Source organism: Callithrix jacchus, chromosome 10 (genome assembly GCF_049354715.1).
Source record: "Callithrix jacchus isolate 240 chromosome 10, calJac240_pri, whole genome shotgun sequence".
In the NCBI taxonomy this organism is placed as follows: domain Eukaryota; kingdom Metazoa; phylum Chordata; class Mammalia; order Primates; family Cebidae; genus Callithrix; species Callithrix jacchus.
The window spans coordinates 9,604,378-9,612,943 of NC_133511.1; the positions used below are offsets into that span (position 1 = coordinate 9,604,378).

The following is an 8,566-nucleotide window of genomic DNA, read 5'->3' on the forward strand; positions in this document are numbered from 1 at the left end:
CCCCAATGTTGCATAACAGAGGAAGAACCCCCAGATATCTAATGTGGCACAGTATCCACTGTATCCACATAAAGATTTTCTTAGGTTCTCTTAGATGTAAAAAATAAAGACTCAGTCATTACTTCAAGTAATTGAGAGTGGGAATGGGACAGGAGCATTAGCACATGGAGAATGATTCCTAAAAGAGCTTGTAAGTTCAGGAAATTATAAACATCTAACTCCCAGAAGAAACACAAATTGAGGCATCTAGAAACTTCTGATGCAGGGATACTTAGTCTTTATTCTAGGACAACTAGAAGAAGAAAGTCCCTTCCTCAGAGCGGGTCTCAAAGGATTCCTACATACAAGATCTCAAGAACTAAACCTGAAGTCAAAAAAGAAATTACAAAGCATGAAAAATAAAGCATCGTTAGTGATTTTAACAAAAACATAGAGCAACTGGAACTTTCACACACTGCTGGCTGGAATATGACAATGGTACAATTACTCTGGAGAACTGTGTGATCCTTTTTTATAAGGCTAAAGGTACATTTACCATACATCCTGGCAAGTCCATTCTCAGGATTTACCCAAGAGCAAAGAAAATACGGATTGACCAAAGACTTAGATTCGAATGTTCATTGTGCCTTTATTCATAATAGTCTCAACCCGGAAAAATTCATATGTTCACTAAACAGGCGAATGGATAAACAAATTTGATATAAACACGCAATGGAATACTACTCAGCAATGAGATTAGGATCAATTATTGATAAACACAACAACATTACACTTAGTGAGAGAAGCCAGAAAAAAAGAGTATATTCTGTATGATTCCATTTATATGAAATTCTGGAGCAAGCAAAACCAATCTACAATGTCAGAAATGAGAACAGAGGTTGCTTTGGGCATGAAGGTGATGAAAATTCACTGCAAAGAGAATAGAAATGTTTTTGTGTAATATAAATAATCTTTAGATTATGGTGGGGATTACATGGGTATATATTTGTCAAAATTTATCAAACTACATGCTATGACGATATTATATGCTACATAAAATGATATCAACCATCATTTTATTGTATGTAAATATGCCGCAATAACAGTATTTCTTAGAAAAGGCTAAAAACAAATTCTTAAAGATAAGAAAAAATTAACTATTTTATCCTCTCTGAAATAAAGTATCAATGGGCTCTTGCTTCTTTTTCAGATGTATTACAGGTTGCTCTATAGAGTTTGTGAGTGAGAGGATTTGTTTTTGTTTTTAATTAACTTTTTTACTTCTTTAATATTTAATATTGAGATTAGTGGCCTTTGATGTAAATTATACTCCTGGAAGAAATAAATCATTCCCTCAATAAACTTGACATTAACCTTTTTACCCTTAATTTATTCCCTAATACTTTTTGCCTTTAGGAAAGAAAAACAGCAAACTATAGGTTATGAGAAGAGTCCCCCCAGCAAAGAGAAACCATATATTTTCCGGTCAAAAATATGTATGAGAGTCATTCAGACTGCAATGTGGATTTGAAAGGAAGTTGCATTTTTCCCCTTAGCACATTAGGTGCTGAATATTCTCAAAACACAGCAGGTCTGCTATAACGTTGATCAAACCACATGAAGAATTTTTAATTTCTATGAGTTGAACTTGAATGTTTCATTATTTATAAACAAATATGTATAATATTTATACCTTTAGCAGTAAAAATTGTATGTTTTAAACAAAGGAATCCATTTCTAAGCTACCTTAGTTTTACAACATATGCTTTTCAGGTGTATGTTTTAATAGGAGTCTAATTATCATAGCATTTATTTTGTTTTAAGTGTTACCAGACTAATTTGTTCTTGGCAGCAGACAAGAGACAAGTGCGTTTTAATCATTAGTTCTTAATCACAAGTAAGTTTAACCCCATCTCCCAGAAAAAGGGTAACTGCATTTTACAATTGGTCCTTTATAGGACCAAGTTTTACACATCTCTCCCGGAACTGCAGTTCTCAACCAAGTCTATCCTAACCTCAAAGCCTGTGCTCTTAACTTCTGAGCTACACCATCTCCAGATACTGACAGTCAAGCTCAGGACAGGGGACCCGTTCACATGAAACGATCCAGATTGCACCCAATGGACTTCACTCTGCTTGACCTTCTGCCTAGCCTCCCATATTAATTTGTCACCCAGGGTCACTTCCTCGTCTGCTTCTGCTCTGGCTTTCTGGCTGCTGAGTGGTGTCAGAAGAGGGCTAGAAACGGGTATTTGGTGAACACGGCAAATTCATGCTCTCATAGCTCAGCTAATCCTCACTGCTGTGCGGGAATTCTTTTACTGTTTTTACTACGGAATATTTAGTGGCGGTCGTAACTCTTTCTACAACTTTGAGTTTCTAATGCTAGACTTATTCTCTTTACAAAAGCAGAAATTTTACAAAGAAGGTAAGTACAATTTATCATATTATTAACCTTTATCTCTAAGAATTTCTCTACATCTTTATTCTTTTCCTACTCTCCCACTCCTTGAAAAATTTTTTTCATTGCTCCATCTTTTTCTCTCTTTTCCTATCTTCTCTCTCTCTCTCTCACACACACACACACACACACACATCTTCAGTGTTTCCCTCTCTTGCTCTTTCTCTGCGTATTTCCCTTTGACCCTCTCATTCAAGTGAGCAGTTGCCTTTATTTCACCATAAAATGCCTCCTGTGTAATGGGCAACACTCATCTCTCCGTATCCTCAGCTGGGGTATCTCCACCTCAGCTTCTTTATGTATGGCTTCCGTCCTACCTTTCTATGCAAACTGCTTTCTTTGGGGTCTTGAGCAAAGTCCACTCCACACATCCGATGGCCTCTTGTTAGGCTACATGCATTTCAGCCTCGCTCAAAACTGTGCACACTGTTGACCACTATTTCCTTCTTCCATCTCTGCTTCCATAACATTACTCCCTCTGGTTCTCCTGCTCCCTCTCATCTCTTCTGTCCCCTGTTATTGTCCCTAATCTTCCTTCCTGACACACAAGTACACACCCTCCCTATCTCCTCCCTCTCTAACATATTCTCCCTCAATGATTTCATAAGCTTCCAAGTCATCTGAACAGTAAGAGAACCTCCATCAAACCCATAATGAAAGTGTTAATGAATATCCGTAGGTATTAGACAGTAGGTAATTATTTAAAAGCTGGTCATTTTATACCTAGGGGATCAGGTCCAATTCCTCTATAAAAGCCACTCTAACAATGCAATATTCTATCGTATGTTTTGCGTGTATTTCCTAATCTCCTTCCCTGCCTCACAATTCTCTAATATGCTAATGCTAAACCCACGTACAACATTCATCTCTATACATACTGGTCTCCATCCCTAAGGAAGTGATGTTTTACTTTAGGCTCCATTCCTTTTGGATCTAGACTATTGATACAGATTTTTTATTTACTTTTCTTTCTTACAAGGCATTTTAAAATACTCTATAACCTGGCATATCCAAAAATTTACTATGCTGTTTCCAAACTACAGCGGGTGAAATCTCATTTATTTTTTAAAGCCAAATTCAAACACTGCCTTCTCCATGGACATTTAATCTCCTTGACAGCTTCCTTAAGAATTTATTTATGCCTGCTCTATGGTTTTTCTCACAATCTGTCTTGTTTTCCTATTGTTTGTATGAATTTTTTAACTCTGCTGCAAGATCCTATGGCCTTTGAGAGTAAGGGCCATATATCTTGTTCATATTTGAATTTTCCTTGGCATTAAGCATAGTGTCTTACACATAGTAGTATGCTGTAGTTTTCTTTAAAAAATTATTCCTATTAACAATATATAACATTTTTTAAAGCCCTATGGGAAGGCAGCACACACTAACTTAACTGACATTTATTGTCGTGGCTTTGCGACTTTTTGGGTCATAGACCTTTTGAGAGTCCATTGAAAGCTGTGGACTTTTGAGATCCCATGAAGCCTTTCATGAACTTCCGATTAGGAACTGCTGAATTTGACCATGTATTATTATTATTATTATTATTATTATTATAAATGTGCCCAGTTATCTCTAAAGAATAAAAGAGCAAAATGCCCAGTGCCTGTGAGATGCTCTTTCCTTGGGTTTCAGCGAAGGAGGAGACCCTCCCTCTGAGTATATCTTTTCCTAATTACCATATTGCCTAACACAGAAACAGGAAGCAAGTCAGTTGGAGCACAGCTTTTCTAAAGCGGCACAGGTCCACTTTAACCCCCAAAATGGTTGCTCAAGACACTGGTGAACAGCTCTAAAAACAGCTGACATCCCAAGGAAGCAAAGCAAGAAAATTCTAACAATTGTTTAAATCTGTGTTCTCATATTTGAATTGTTTGATCACCTGTCTAAATTGTAAGTCTTATGCCCATGTATTTTTTCTTATTTCACGCAGCACTGGTTATACTGGCTATATGCAAGAATAATAATAATTAAGGAAACTAAAGTGGCAAAGCTTTTCATTTTTTACTATTATTTACATGAATTAGATGCAGTGCAAGTGGAAGTCTGCTGTGGAAGGGATTAGATGTGCGGATGCCTTTTTTGTGATATTTATTTGTGATATTTAAATGTTATTTTTATAGCAATTGGCACTGACATGTGGAATGGAATTTAGAAGGGCTCCAAGATGTAATTATTAAGTATTCTGAAGCTAATTACTTAGACAAAAACAAATATTTTATTATCTACATAAAGGATTACACATTCATTTACATAGTATATTTAGGACATTCTAATAGCTAGTGCTGTCCATATTTGCCTAGACTGAGGTGAGATAGTCAAGGGATTTTTTGGATATCTGTATATAACTCAGAAGTCATAAATACATTGGTCTCTTTATTTATATGTATACTCCTTCAATAATATTTTTATGATTAATATCTTCCATTTGCATAGGATTTTACAACTTGCAAGTAACTTTCATATGCAGCGATTATCTCATTGTATCATTACCTTTTGAGCTACATAAGTTATTATTAAGCATGTTTTAAATTAAGAAACTAAGATACAGGGTGCTAAGGAACTGAATTGTGTATACCCAAAATTCAGATGTTGAAACCCTAACCCGTAAATGAATATTTGGAGATAGGGCTTTTAGGAGGTAATTAAGGTTTTAAAAGGCCATAAGAGTGGGATCTTAATAGGACTGATGGTTTTATAACAGAAGGAAAAAAGAGAACTTTTTCTGTGTCTGTGTCCCACAAGTGACCACACAGTGAGAAGGCAACTGTTTACAAAGCCAGGAAAAGAGCCCTCACCTGAGCCCAATCGCAATGACACCCTGACCTCAAAAAAATACATCTTTGTTGGTGAAGCCATTCAGTCTGTGGTATTGAGTTATGGCAGCCAGAGCACTAGGACACGGAGAAATTTGCCTCCAAAATCTCTTCAGTTGTAGCACTGAATGTAGAACCCTCATTCCTCTCTTTTTCCAGCACTATTCCCACCAAAATGTACCACCTTTGAAGAAAAACTTGACAGCTGGGAGTGATTTCATTTTGTTCAAAGAGTTAAATAAAGGACAAGAAAGAAATGTGTACTCACACGAAAATGAAAAAACATCAATGCACAGGAAAGAAAACAATAAATATTTAACTTGATGAAATCCTGTGGGCTTTGAAAGGCGTTAATCCCCTGTTGTGGTTTTTCTTCATCTGAGTTTGTAGTCAGGGGAAGATGATTATCTAGTAAAGTATCCTTGCATGCCCTGAGCTCTCCTTCAGAATCCTCTGTTCTCTGAGACTCCACTCGTGCCCAAAACACCAGCAGTTCCAACCTAATAATAAAAATGAGCTGGAAACTCTTAGGTGAAATTCTGTTGCTAATATTAGAGATGAATAATATATTTCCAGGTCAAATATGAGAAGGCATATAGGAAGAAATAGAGGAACGTGACAGCACTCAGGCCTGTTTTGCCTTTGTGAAACCTGGTAAACAGAGATCTCTGAAATATGCTAGTCAGAATATAGCCTCTGAGATTGTAAAAACTACTCTTTTATTCTTAAGATGGCCATATTTTGCTTCTCGGGAGGCAAAGATCAGAAACAGCATGAAGAGAAGGAAGAGCAAAGTGGAATACAGTAGGAAAAGGAAAGGAGGAAGGAAACTCTAGATTTTTCAGAAGCAAAGTAAGAATTCAACTCAACAGAAAGGAAAGTGTGTTTCCAGTCAGAATGGCTATTATTAAAAAGACAAAAAATAACAGATGCTGACAGGGAGAAAAGGGAACACTTATATGCTGTTGGTGGGAGTGTAAATTAGTTCAACAATCGTGGAAAGCAATGTGGCAATTCCTCAAAGGGCTAAAAACAGAACAGAACTACCATTCAACCCAGCATTTCCATTACTGGGTATATATCCAGAGGAATATGAATCATTCTACCATAAAAACATGCAATGTGAATGTTTATTGCAGCAATATTCACAATAGTGAAGACATGCAATCAACCTAAATGCCCATCATTGGCAGATTGGGTAAAGAAAATGTGGTAGAGATATACCAAGGAATACTACACAGCCATAAAAAAAACAACAAAATCATGTCTTTTGCAGGAACATTGATGGAGGCCATGATCCTTAGCAAACGAATGCAGGAACAGAAAATCAAATACTGCATGTTCTTATACGTGGGAACTAAATGATGAGAACTCATGGACCCAAAGAGGGGAGCAACAGAATGGGGCCTACTTGAGGGTAAAGGGTGGGAGGAGGGAGAGGATCAGAAAAAATAACTATTGGGTACTCAGCTTCATACCTGTGTTACTAAATACTCTGTACAATAAACCCCCATGGCATGAGTTTACCTATAGAACAAACAAGCACATGTACCCCAAATCTAAAATAAAAGTTAAAAAATAATAAAAAAGCTAAAGCAATTCCAAGTAAAATTTTTAAAATATTTTCACTGTAGCTTTTCATCATCATAATTTTCAAAAGAATGTCAGAAATAAAATATTTCAGCAACCTCAAAAAATAAAAGCGTGTTTATATACAACTATTTGTGCTACTCTAGCCACATTTATTTGCAATCTTTTGTCTTTTATTGCTTCATTTAAAAAGTATTTTTATTTCGCTAGATTAATAAATCAATAATTACAGTTGAATCAGTTATGCTATAATGTAAAGTCATTTTTCTTTGCATGAAGTCAAATGTGTGGTATGATTTCAAATGAATTTGGAAGATTTTTACCATGTCCAGGTGACCTGAGACAAGACATGTCTTTCATCATTTCTGGCTTCACTGGTTGCCAACTCCTACTTTCAAGATACCATTGAACAGACTAAAAAGCTCAGTGTTTGAATATCAGAACCCTAACTCTCCCTCCCCCCCATACACCCACCCACCCCTGCCAATGTTAGAAGAGCACGGAAGCTACTGGAAATCTTTTTAAAGAAGTAACTGTCCAATAATACGAGTTAGCAATGGGAATGGAAGAGCTAAAAACAACACACAGAGCCAGGAGAAATATTTAGACATGGTTGGCAGGGAAGAGGGAGAATAAATAAACGATGAAGCCATTACGGGTGGATGGAGTAATCCTGAAATAATCCTTTCATAAAATGTCTTCACCTGCGTTCGCAGCGTCGCCATCCCTCTGCACTTTCCATGAGCGCATGAGACTTTCCTGGGTCCCGCACCCGGTGTTCCTACAGCACTTTGTGCCCACTTCATTGTAACATTGGGCATTGAGAACATAGGATTCAATGTGAATCCACGCTCTACTAGTTGTGTGACCCTGAGCAAAGCACCTTTATCTTCCTCATCTGTAAAATAAAACTCAGATCTACTTCATAGGCTTTTTTAAAATTAAAATTATATAATGCAGAAAAAAGTGATTAGCAAATTGAGATGGAGTTTCGCTCTTGTTACCCAGGCTGGAGTGCAATGGCGCCATCTCGGCTCACCGCAACCTCTGCCTCCTGGGTTCAGGCAATTCTCCTGCCTCAGCCTCCTGAGTAGCTGGGATTACAGGCATGCGCCACCATGCCCAGCTAATTTTTTGTATTTTCAGTAGAGACGGGGTTTCACCGGTGTTGACCAGGATGGTCTCGATCTATTGACCTCATGATCCACCCGCCTCGGCCTCCCAAAGTGCTGGGATTACAGGCTTGAGCCACCGCGCCCGACCACCACATCATGTTTTAATCATCGTTTTGTGTGTGTCTCCTACTCTATTTTGAGATCATCTAAGGCAGAGAATGTGCTCTATTCATTTTTACAAATCTGTAACTAGCATAGTTCCTGGCACATCATAGTAGATAAACAAATCCACAAGTATGAATTGAGAATTATATGAATAAATAAAAACAGAATTTGTCTCATGTCTAATAAACCCAGTCTGAGCTATACTAAGGGTTAAATAGGATCTATGACCAAAGTTCTCAGAGTTTATTTATTCATACAATAGACTTCCAAGTTGTCGCTACAGAGGGTGTTGGCATCTGCCCTTCTTTGGCCGCTTAATCCCTGTAGGCAGTGGAAAGTCATTAAAATTTTTAAACGAAGGGGCAATATAATCATTTAAGAAGAGGCTGGATTAGAGGCCAAGGAGGAAGACTAGAGTAAGGGCAACTAGTTAGCAGGCT

General features: G+C 37.3%; 1 long non-coding RNA gene across 2 annotated transcripts; it reads left to right on the forward strand.

Moving 5' to 3' along the window:
• Positions 1-2,168: 2,168 nt before the first annotated feature.
• LOC144577956 (uncharacterized) lies at positions 2,169-6,974 on the forward strand. Of its 2 annotated transcripts, none has more exons than XR_013522798.1 (2): positions 2,169-2,407; positions 6,533-6,974. It is a non-coding gene; the product is annotated as an uncharacterized LOC144577956 (long non-coding RNA). The 2 variants fall into 2 exon arrangements; XR_013522799.1 differs by lacking the exon at positions 2,169-2,407 and adding an exon at positions 4,194-4,333.
• Positions 6,975-8,566: the final 1,592 nt, after the last annotated feature.